Source organism: Macaca thibetana, chromosome 18 (genome assembly GCF_024542745.1).
Source record: "Macaca thibetana thibetana isolate TM-01 chromosome 18, ASM2454274v1, whole genome shotgun sequence".
NCBI lineage: Eukaryota > Metazoa > Chordata > Mammalia > Primates > Cercopithecidae > Macaca > Macaca thibetana.
This window is the reverse complement of record NC_065595.1, coordinates 65,852,601-65,864,701: the sequence shown is the minus strand read 5'-3', so window position 1 is coordinate 65,864,701 and position 12,101 is coordinate 65,852,601. Positions and strand designations below refer to the sequence as shown.

Below are 12,101 nucleotides of genomic sequence, written 5' to 3'. Positions count from 1 at the left end.
CATGAAGACAGATACATAGACCAATAGAATAGAATAGAGAGCCCAGAAAATAAAACTCATGGATATGGTCAAATGATCCTTGATGAGAGTGTCAAGACAACTCAATGGAAAAAAAGCAGTCTCTTCAACAAATGATATTGGGAAAACTATTGCAAAAGAATGAAGTTTGACCCTTATTTTATACCATATACAAAGATTAACAAAGTGCATTAAAGACATATATAAGACCCCAAACTATGAAACTCCTAGAATACAATATAGGGGGAAAGCTTTTCTGCATTTTATTTGGCAATATATTTTGGATATGACACCAAAAACACAGGCAACAAAAGCAAAAATAGACACATGGAACTATATCAAACTTAAACGTTTGTATATCAAAGGATACAATCAACAGAGTGAAAGGCAACCTACAATTCTTTGCAAATCATAGAAAATATTTGCAAATCATACATTTGATGAGTAGTTAATAGGCAGTATATATAAAGAATTCCTACAATTAAAAAAAAAACACAATTCAAAAAACAGGCAAAGGACTTGAATAGTCATTTCTCCAAAGATGACATACAAATAGCCGACAAGCATATGAAAATATATGCAACATCATTAATCATCAGAGAAATTTGAATCCAAACCACAATGAGATATCACCTCACATCCATTAACACAGCTATTCTAAAACACAGAAAGTCAGTGTTGGTGAGGATACGGAAAAATTGTAACCCTTGTGCATTGTTGGTGGGATTGTAAAATGGTGCAAATGCCATAGAAAACAGTATGGAAAATCCTCCAATACTGAAAATAGAAATATCATATGATCCAGAAATCTCACTTTCAAGTACGTATCCAGTATCCAAAAAATTGAATACAGTGCTCAAAGAGGTATTAGCATTCCTGTGATCATTGCAGCATTATTCACAACAGCCCAGAGGTGAAAACACCTAAATGTTTGTTGACAGATAAATGGACAGTCAAACTGTGGTCTCTACATATGATGGAGTATTATTCAGTCATCAGAAGGAAGTTCTGACACATGTTACAGCATGGACATGCTACAGCATGGATGAACCTTGTAGACATTATGCCAAGCAAAATAAGCCAGTCACAAAAAGACAAATGTGGTATGATTATACTGATATGAGGTATGTGCCTGGTAGCGTCAAATTCATGGGAAGTAGAATGGTACCGTGCCAGGTACCGAGGGATGGGGAATGGTGAGCTGTTGTTTAGTGGGTACAGAGTTTCAGTTTGGCATGAAGAAAAGGTTCTGAAGGACTGTTTTACAACAATGTAAATACACTTAACACTACTAAACTATCCACTTAAAAACAGTTAAGATGGTAAATTTAATGTTGTGTATATTTTACCACAATAAAAAAAATACAAAAGCCACTCTATATCTTTAAGAAATTAGTTGGTTGTGGTGGCACACACCTGTAATCTCAGTTACTGAGGTGGGAGGATCCCTTGAGCCCAGAAGTTCCAGGCCAGACGAAGCAACAGAGTTAAGACTCTGTCTAAAAAATAATTAATGTATTTTAAAAAGCAGATAGGGAATACGGGCAGATGTTTTCTGAAACAGCTATGTGCCCAACGTTTCTTTATCAGCTACTAGTTGACTTTCAACTGCCTTTCTTAGTTTCTCATCTTTTGGGGTTACCGAGGAATCTATTATCAACTGCCACAATCCAGTAGCCTTTAGCTGCCTCATATTTTTGTGGCAATTTCTGGGAGAATATGATAAGGCATAACGCTAATTTCTGGATGTCTTTCGTGCACAAAGAAAAGAAAAGCAGATGTCACCTTGGAGGGATTGCAAGTAGTACCAGAGTCCACCTCGCTTCAAGTGACTGTTTCCGCAGGGCCTCAGGGGACCTGGAGCTGCCAGAGTCTGGAGGAGCATAATGAACGTTTCAGGAACAACCTTCCAGGTCTCAAAGGTGGCTGGCTGCCTGCAAGCAGTTGTCATTTTTCTCTGCAGTAACCATCTCTATAAAGCTAACTGCTGCTGACGGCTGCTTTAGGGAAGCCAACGCAAACACCAAGCCCCTTGCCAGACAATAAAACGGATCCCTTTATTTCTGCTGATCAGCCATAGACTCTTTCCCGGAGTGAGGAGGCTGGTGTACCTGGTGAAAACGGCTATTTAATTCGCTTTTTCTCCCCTGGGGAAGGATAGCTTAGCCAAAAAGGCTAAATTCTGAGAAGTTTAAATTAGTTTGCATAAAAGGTAGTGAATTTCTGGGTAATTTGTTCAGGCACCTGTGTGTGCCACTTGGATTACTTTCCCCAATTATGCAGGGTAGTCTACAGGTCTTTAGGGGATTGGGTGTTAATACCCTCACTTTCCTGATGATAGCGTCCTAGGGTTTATGTGCCCCTCCAAAGGAAATGCTGCTTTAGCAGATTTGGGGATGAACTCATGCTGGTTGGAAAGTTTCAAGTGTTGAGTAAACTCTTCCATATTGTGAAGACATATATAACACTCCCTGTTTAGGATCAGATCACCACAGGTTGCATGGCTGTTTGCTACTTTCAGACAATGCTTACAAAATATTTCCTTTCTCTAATTCTTTATCCCTATATTAATCGTATACCCCTCTTCACATTCAACTGCACTAAAAACAGACAAAAACAAAACATGCAGTTGACCTCCCAGTTCCTGCCACTGCTCATCAGCTGCCTATAATTTCTCAGATTCACAACTTGTTGTATTTCAGTTAGGATATATTAAAATCCAGAAACTAAGGTACAAGTTGTGTTCTTACTCTACAGAGAAGAAGGGCACCCACTCCATCCCTGAGAGGTGGATGTCCTTTAGATTTTCCTGACCCATACAGTCTCCCCTCCCCTGCAGTCAGGGCCAGAACTGACTCCCCGCCCCTCCACTGGCCGCACACATATATACACACATATGTACATATATATGTATAATATACACACACTATATATATACATATATATACATGTGTGTTTACGTGGGTGTGTGTATGTATATATATTTACTTATTTATTTCCAAATATCCCTAGTACACTCCTGTGATTAGAAGCCTGCTGCTCAGGGAGTCGAGTTCAGGGTGGGAGTTGGGTCTGGGTTTTAATCGGGAGCAAAATAAAGACTGGGTTTTAAATTTCAGGATAGAGCAAGGAGGAGAGTTTCAGGAGTGAGAGGTTGAGAGGTGTATCTAGGAGTTAGGTAAGTGTGGAGTGATAGGAGGGGAAGGGTGAAAGTTGCAAGACCTAGAAGGAATATGAAATCTGGGCCCATAGTGTGCTTAGGCTGGTCCTCAAGCTAGGAGGATGAGCTACAAGGTTCTTTTTCCCACCACTTTGCCCTTTTCCCACTCATCCGCCAGGTTCCCTCCACTTTACTCCCAGCAAAGGACGAGGGTGTTTACATTGAGAGAGTTGATCAAAACAACACACATCCCTCTGTAGACTGCTGTGGACATACACTGCTGGAGGCTGCAGGTCAGAGGATGCAATTGCCTGTAGTCCAGGCGAGAAGCCTTGGTAAGGGAGTTACTGGGCTCCCACCCACTGTGGGAGGTGGAGAAGCATGGCCAGCTGGAGCTGGTATGCCCTGCCTGATGTCAATGAAGATAATTCTGTGTTGTCAAAATATGTCTCCCAACTGCCCATCTTAAGACCCTGTTGGTCTTCATAGCTCATTCCAAACAACCAGCAGGCAGCAGCGACCCTGAGAATGGTTCTCCTTCCCATGAAGGGAAATTCCTGTGCAACCTCACAAGCTGAATGCTGTAATCAATGTGCAGGCACCTGGAACACTGCTCAGCACCCCGTGGGTTCTCAGTGGGGGTTCAGATGAGACCTGAATGTCACCACCAAAGAGCACTTCTGCGTGCCCCAGTTATAAACCCCATAAACATCTGAGCATAACTTACCCTGAACTTCGGTGTGAGAAACACGAATCTGTATTCATCCAAGGATACTTAGATCCCATTGTGGCACCGGGTTTCCCAAGGCCCCAAATAAGGGAGGCGCTGGCACCATGTCTGTACGTCAGTGTGTGATGTCCACAGTTACTGCAGGATGAGAGGGCACCGCTCATCCCCAGGACCCAGAGAGCTTTGAAATACTCATCCCAGTAGCTGTTAGACCAGTCTGAAGTGAGTCCCAGTATTATCCCTGAGTTGTCCATAGAAGGAAAGGGAAGAACCAAAGAAGCAAAGTCTTCTCAGCTTATATGCAATTTAACTCATTCATTCATGTATTCATCAACTTGGTTTGAACTCCTAAGTCCCAGGTGTGGTCTAGGTGTGGGGTTCTGTAGTCAACACAAAACACATAAAGGTGAGTGAGGGGAAGAGGAGAGCCCGCAGAAGCAGTCTCTTCAACTGGCCAATGACTTGCATCCTGCACACGGCAGTCATATGCAGCCCTGCAGTGGGGGCCCTGCCTGCTCCCCCAACCCCTCACCTCCACACCACAAGGCTGCTTACCGTGAACACCTGCAACTCTGCCTGAGGGATTATTTTTCTGATGGCAGGAATACACTTAGCTCTTATCTCTCTTACAAAGCAAGTCAAAGTGCTAGGAAGATGAACTTCTAGAAGCAGCCCTCAAAAGCTGATAAACAGCTGGTGGATATATACCCCAAATGTCTCACCCCTCATTGGGATAACTCTGAGGCATGCTCTATGCTGCCTCCCAGTGACTGGGGGAACTTTATAGACTTTATTTTCCCTTCCCTGTCTGGCTTCCCCACTCCCCTACCAGTGTTTCCTGGGTTCAACTACCAAATAAACTATTTGTACGCAGATCCTTGTCTCAGGATCTGCCTCTGAGGGAACCCAAATCAAAGGACCATATTACTTCGATTTTTCTGGCTAGTGTCAGTTTTAAAAATTCCATCCCATACCACTACATGTCACATTTCAGGTTGTGAAAACCTGTTTGCCATGTATATAGGCCACAGAAGATATCTATGAAAGAATAATCCTTGTTTGAAATCAGTAAAAGCTACCTTACCCCTGCATTGTGGCATCTGTGTCTATGAATAACAGAAATTAAAATATGATAGAAAAGGTTGTTTTAGGATTCGTTTTTATTAAGTAATTTTCTTTATATTTCAATTTCTAAAAATGGAGTCTGGCTTTTTTTGCTCCATGCCTAGGATCGTAGGAAATTTTCTAGTATAAAGGTCAAGGCACACCTCTAGCCATGGTAAAGTGTGCTGGGTTAATAAGCCCCACTGGGCTGGCTCGGCTCAGCCCTCACTCCTGTCTGCCCACCGTTTGCTCTCCTGATGGCTGTTGTCACCAAGTACCATGTTACAGAGTCTCCTTGAAGGCAAAAGAAAAAAAAAATCATCATCTTGGTTCCAGACAGTCCGGAAAAAAATACACATATGGAAACCAATATGGACAAAAAGACAAACAGCAAGCTTCAGAATTCGTTTAGTGTCATGTCACTTGTCTCCCAAAAGTCCTGATTTTAGCCAGACTTCCCTCAGGCTAGTGTGAAATAAGGACATTTTGAACTGTTGAATCATAGCCAAGCTGCATAAAAAGCCTGCTGATATGCTATTTCTGTGTTTTATGCAAGGGCTAGTGGGGGAAAAACATTTTTCAAACAGGTCTAACCACAAAGAAGTCACGAAACTTTATGAAAATCTGCTGAAGAGATTTGGCTAAGGGCCTTGTCCTGTAAGAAATTTTGTACGTCGGAGAAGACACAATAGCAGAGATAAACACACACACACACCCCCCACACCCCACCTGGTTTAACATTTTCTCTGAGGCATATATCAACAAGCAGGACACTGCCTACTTATCTTATAAAAGATAGATTCATCTACAGCAGCCACCTACTTGGCATCCCTAAATCCGCTGGCGCAGCCAAAACCGGCTTCTGCCTTCACAGGTGACTCTGAGAGCCTGTCTCCAGGGGTTGCACTCAGAAGTGACACAGCAGACAGTTTTAAGAACATTGACCTTGCAATCTCAGCCCCCGAGGAAAAGAAAAGAAAGAAGATTCCAGAGAAAAGACTAATGGCTTTTGTTAAAATACAATGACCATTGAACACCAGACAGACTATGCTTAGAATGTGGAAAAGCAACAGAGAAATGTCTTCATGAATTATGATGAGACAAAACCACTGAAAAGGTATTAAAACATTAGAAATCGTCAAATACGTAGCACAAGAGTTCTATTTCATGTTGTTTTGAAACCATCGTGTGCAGACTTCACATAAACATTGTGGAAAACACTTCAATTTCTGAAATAAATAAAAGGTCAAAATAGAGGCCAGGCACAGTGGGTCACGCTTGTAATCCCAGCACTTTGGGAGGCCAAGGTGGGCGGATCATGAGGTCAAGAGATCGAGACCATCCTGGCCAACATGGTGAAACCCCATCTCTACTAAAAACACAAAAAATTAGCTGGGCATGGTGGCGGGCACCTGTAGTCCCAGTTACTTGGGAGGCTGAGGCAGGAGAATCACTTGAACCCAGGAGGCAGAGGTTGCAGTGAGACGAGATTGCACCACTGTACTCCAGCCTGGCGATGTGAGACTCTGTCTCAAAAAAAGAAAAAAAAAAATCAAACTAGAACATTTTTTTATGTATGTCAAAACTGGATTAAGGCCAGGTGTAGTAGCTCACGCTTGTAATCCCAGCAGTCTGGGAGGCTGAGGTGGGTGGAACACCTGAGGTCAGGAGTTCTAGACCAGCCTGGCCAACACGGTGAAACCCTGTCTCTATGAAAAAAAAAAAAATTAGCTGGGTGTGGTGGCGGACGCCTTCCCAGCTACTTGGAAGGCTGAGGCAGGAGAATTGCTTAAAACCAGGAGGCGGCGGTTGCAGTGAACTGAGATTGCACCACTGCACTCCAACCTGGGGGACAGAATGAGACTCTGTCTCCCCACCACCAAACAAACAAACAAACAAACAAAGAAACAAGGTCGGTTGTGATGGCTCAAGCCTATAATCCCAGCACTTTGGGAGGCCAAGGCCGGTGGATCATCTGAGGTCAGGAGTTCAAGACTCTCCTGGCCAACATGGCGAAACTCTGCCTCTATTAAAAATACAAAAATTTGGTGGCTCACGCCTGTAATCCCAGCACTTTGGGAGGCCGAGGCAGGCGGATCACGAGGTCAGGAGATCGAGACCATCCTGGCTAACACGGTGAAAGCCCGTCTCTGCTAAAAATACAAAACATTAGCCAGGCGTGGTGGCGGGCGCCTGTAGTCCCAGCTACTCAGGAGGCTGAGACAGGAGAATGGCGTGAACCGGGAGGTGGAGCTTGCAGTGAGCTGAGATCACGCCACTGCACTCCAGCCTGGGCGATGAACAAGACTCCATCTCAAAAAAAAAAAAAAAAAAAAAAAAAAAAAAAAAATTAGCCAGGCTTGGTGGTGCATGCCTATAGTCCCAGCTACTCCAGGGCAGGGTGCTGAGGCAGGAGAATCACTTGAACCCGGATAGCAGAGGCTGCAGTGAGCCGAGATTGTGCCACTGAACTCCAGCCTGGGTGACAGAGTAAGACTCTGTCTCAAAAAAAAAAAAAAAAAAAAAAAAAATCAGATTAAGACTCACATCATTGAGCCTCTTTCCAAGAGGTAAAATTCAATTCAATCAATTGAATTTAGTGAATATTTACCAAAAGCATACCAGCATCTGGATATTCTATGTAACCTCTCCATTCCTCAGTTTCCTTATCTATAAAATGGGCATAGTCATAGTATCCACCTTCTAAGGTTGTTTATAAGTGAAAAACACTTGGAATAATGCCTGTGTTAGCAATCAACAGCAGCAGCACCTACATCATCACTATTATTAGGGGACGGAGCACTACTGGAGATAGAAAGTGGAGACAGGCACAGCCCTGCCTCCATAGGGGTTGGCACTTATCAGGGGGAAATACGTTAAATATACAGGTAATTATAACACAAAGCCACACGTGGAAGGTTCCCTCAGTAGCAATCACAGCACACTCACATGTGGAACGTCTGTTCAGTAAGACAGAATTATGTAAGGGACATTGCTCACCTGGAATCGCTCACTCTAGGCGTCAGAACTCCCACTCCAACAGTCAAAGGGCCCGCCCCGTTCAGCTATCTAATGCCAGAAATGTTCTTTCAACTTGGGATGTCATGAAAATGAAAGAGTGGGTTGTTTTTTGTTTGGATGTTTTGGTTTTTGAGATAGGGTCTCGCTCTTTCATCTAGTCTGGAGTGCCGTGGCATCATCTCGGCTTATTGCTACCTCGAACTCCTGGGCTCAAGTGATCCTCCCACTTCGGCCTCCTGAGTAGCTGAGACTGACGGGAAAACAGGTTAGCTGTTCACCGCATGTAGAGTCTGATGAATGACAACGAGGCCTGGTCCAAGAAAAGTGAATTTATTTCCAAAGCCAGCTTGGGGGCAGGACACAAGGTGCACTGACTTAAATGTGCCACTTTGCCTTAGGAGCAAAAAGTGGACACTTTTATAAGGTTAGAGGGGAAGGGAGCCAGGGCACAGCTCTACTGGACAGTTGAGTTGGAGCCTTCCTGGGCAGAAATAAGTTGTAAAAGTGGCCGAGTGGCCGTGCTTTTGACATGCCCTCCTAAGGTGACTTTCTGGAGGTCTGAGTTCCGTGGAGACATGCTCTGATCTGCAAATCGACTGTCAGCTCCGGAAGAGACATTCATCTTGGGACACATAAATGAACTTGCCCTCTAGGGAATGTCTGGTGAGAGGGAGGTGAGAGGTTATTTTGCGTTTTAAAAAGGGCTAAGTAGGAAGCAGGGGGAAAAGAGAAAGGAGAACAGAAGAGAAGAAAAAATAATTAAACTACCTCTTAGAAAAATGGATGTACTTGGTTACAGGACTACAGGTGCATACCAGCACACTTGGCTAATTTTCAAATTTTTAAAGAGACAGGGTTTTGCTATGTTGCTTAGGCTGGTCTTGAACTCCTAGTCTCAAGCGGTCCTCCTGCCTTGACCTTTCAAAGTGCTGTGATTACAGCCATGAGCCACTGCGCCCGCCAAAGGGTTTATTCGAATGAATAAACCTATGCCCTGTTACAAGAACACGTATCCTTATGCACAATGAGTAATAAAGGATATACATGCTGGTGACCAGAACCCTTCCTATGGGCGCTCATCATCAGTTTACCTCCTCTCCTGTGGTCTCCAGACACTGGAGTGTCTGCTTCTTACTTCAGGGCACTCAGGATTGACCACAGATAGTTTTCAGCTCTTGCTTTTTAACCTAGAAATGGCTGCATAACGAACACTGCAGCTCTGTGTACTCTAAGTGCATGTTGAGATCCACCTGGCCGCCTGTTTGTCCCATCTGCAGGATGAGCAGTTGGCCATCCTGATCACCGTGTTCTTGACCACAGGAAATATATCACATGGGTTGCGATGGAAGATGATACCAAAGCTATAGGGTTTCAAAGGTGAGAGAGACCACCGGTGCATAGGTTGGTAGATGGAGGTGGAGGTTGGAACATATGTCAGGAAAGGTGAGGAAGTAGCATTTGATAAGGTCTTGAAACAATCAATATGAAGATGGAGAAGAGGTGAACTGGGAAGTAGAGAAACATTCTAGACGCTGGCAGCTCCCAGAGAGCAGCCCCGCTCTCCACTACACACCTAGCATCTTGCACGGCGGCACATTGTAGGTGTTTGATAAATATTTACTGAATGAATGAATGAATGAATGAGTCAAGGGAAGAGAACATGAAAGCTGCAATGGTGACCAATGATAAGGCAGAGTTTCACACATTTTAATTCTACTACTTGGACTCTAATACGAAAGTCAAGTTGGATCGCAGGAGGAAATTTTAAGTGCTGCTTTATAGTGATATATCACAATAAGCAAAAATCATTCAGTATTTTTAATGTCGAGGCATCAATTTTAAATTTAACCAGAATCTCTTATTTGCTCCTCAATTTCTGTTCTTTATTTTCCCTCCCTTTCTTTTCTCCTCCCCTCCACAGTGTTTCACTCTTAAAATGCCTACTATATATTGCTTCATTTACAAAGCACTAATAAAAAAATTTAAAACAGAATCTAATGCAGCAATCAGTTGTCATAATTTTCTAACAGATGTGATGGACTGTTCCAGACAATGACACAAAGATGACTCTTCCTTGCCCTTCAAATCACTGTCTTAAAGTCAGCCAAATGGAACATGGCTCCTAGGATAGACGCTCTGCAAGGTTAGAAACCCTCTATTATGGTTACAAATCTGTGTGTCATAAATAATACTGCATTTACAGATAGGCTTGAAAAAGGTCAGTGCATTTTCTCTGCTCTTTTAAAGCTGTTCTCTTTATTTATTAAAGTGTTTGGGTTACAGATTGGCTTTCTAACTTTATTAATGTCTCGTCTGCCTTGAAACCAAAACTGTACTTGGAAACAGTGAATGACTGACTTATTTTATTACATATTTAGGTGCCTTTAAAAATCGTGACGTTTGTGATTTTGATTACTGTCTTGGGGGAAAACATTTACCAGCCAAGGAGAGGAGTCAAGAGACAGATCCTAATGCTCAGGAAGATGTGAAGTCTCATCGCAGGAAAATATTAGACAAAAATGTAATCTCACCCCTTAGAAAAACAATTCATTTTTTAAGGGCTCAGTGCTCTGAAAATTTATGTTACAGATAATTAATAATGAAAGTTGAAGTTTCCACATTTTTAAAAAAATAATGGTAGTTTACTAGCATACTTTTTGAAAAAACTCCCTGAAAGCAAAAAATGGTGGCTGTACCTAGAGTCTGATGGAGGTTTTGTCCTTTCCTGGGACCAGCTGACTCACTCAGCATCTGTGTCACTCAAATCCTCCACACACCTCTCAACCCCCACCCTGCCCTGCCCTTGGAAGCAGAAAAGGTCAGTCACTTCAAGAGGTGGCTGGAGTGTCCTCCCTCTACGGGGAAGTCATCTGTGGCAGAGCTGGAACTTGAAGCAGCTCTGCAGTTCTCCAGGCCTGCCCAGCAGAGGTATGGCTTGCTTGCCTGCTTGTCTTCCTTCCTTCCTTCCTTCCTTCCTTCCTTCCTTCCTTCCTTCCTTCCTTCCTTCCTTCCTTCCTTCCTCCCTCCCTCCCTCCCTCCTCCTTCCTTCCTTCCGTCCTCCCTCTCACCTTCCTTCCTTCCTTCTTTCCTTCCTTCCTTCCTCCCTCTCTTCTTCCTTCTTTTCTCCTTCCTTCCTTCCTCCCTCCCTCCCCCCTCTCTCCCTCCTCCCTCCTTCCTCCCTCCTTCCTTCCTTCCTTCTTTCCTTCCTTCCTTCCTCCCTTTCCTTCTTTTTTCCTTCCTTCCATCCTTCCTTCCTTCCTCCCTCCCTCCTTCCTTCTTTTTTCCTTCCTTCATTCCTTCCTTTCTTCCTTCCTTCTTTCCTTTCTTTCTTCCTTCCTCCTTCTTCCCTCCTTCCTTCCTTCTTTCCTTCTTTCCCTCCTCCCTTCCTTCATTCCTTCCTTCTTTCCTTCCTTCCTTCCTCTTTCTCTCCTTCCTCCTTTCCTTCCTTCTGAACCAGCTTTGTTGTCTGGGGTGACATCATAGCCATGGAGATCAAGGACATGGACACACACAAAGAGTGAAGTTTAGAGCAGAATTTTAGTAGGTGAAAGAAAGAGAATAGTTCTTTGTTATAGAGAAGAGTCCCAGAAAAAATGGTTTGCTGATGCGCAGTGAAATGCAAGGCTTTTTATAGATAAGCTAGTTGGGAAGCGGTATCCATCTGATCTACACATGATGTAAAATGCCAGTTAGGACCAAATGTGTCATCTATATAGGGTGTGAGTTTCTGGCAGCCTCCACCTCAATCTTTTATTATGTAGGTGGGCAGTTACTCCATGTTGCTATAAAAGAGGGGAGGAGGAACCCCCATGGTGGACATGCCTGGTCCCAGGTAGCCCCTTCTGTCTGTGCCACTGTCAGCATCCCGTCGTGCAAGCTTCCAGCTTCCTTATCTATGCTTGCAGCTCAATATTTCAAGCAGCTCTTTGTTAGAAAAGAAGTGATTTCTAGGGCTGCTTTTTGGTAGAAGGGAAGTCCTTCCTTCCTTCCCTCCCTCCTTCCTTCCTTCCTTCCTTCCTTCCTTCCTTCCTTCCTCCCTCCCTCCCTCCCTCCCTCCCTTCCTTCCTT

General features: G+C 43.7%; 1 long non-coding RNA gene across 1 annotated transcript in view; it reads right to left on the bottom strand.

Annotated features, from left to right (window-relative positions):
* LOC126941189 (uncharacterized) overlaps window positions 1–4,100 on the bottom strand; it is a 74,347-nt gene extending 70,247 nt beyond the window's left edge. Inside the window, exons 1-2 of the long non-coding RNA XR_007721129.1 lie at window positions 3,906–4,100; window positions 1,804–1,891 (exon numbers count right to left, since the gene is read on the bottom strand). This is a non-coding gene — a long non-coding RNA (uncharacterized LOC126941189). The remainder of the gene's footprint in view (window positions 1–1,803; window positions 1,892–3,905) is intronic.
* Window positions 4,101–12,101: the final 8,001 nt, after the last annotated feature.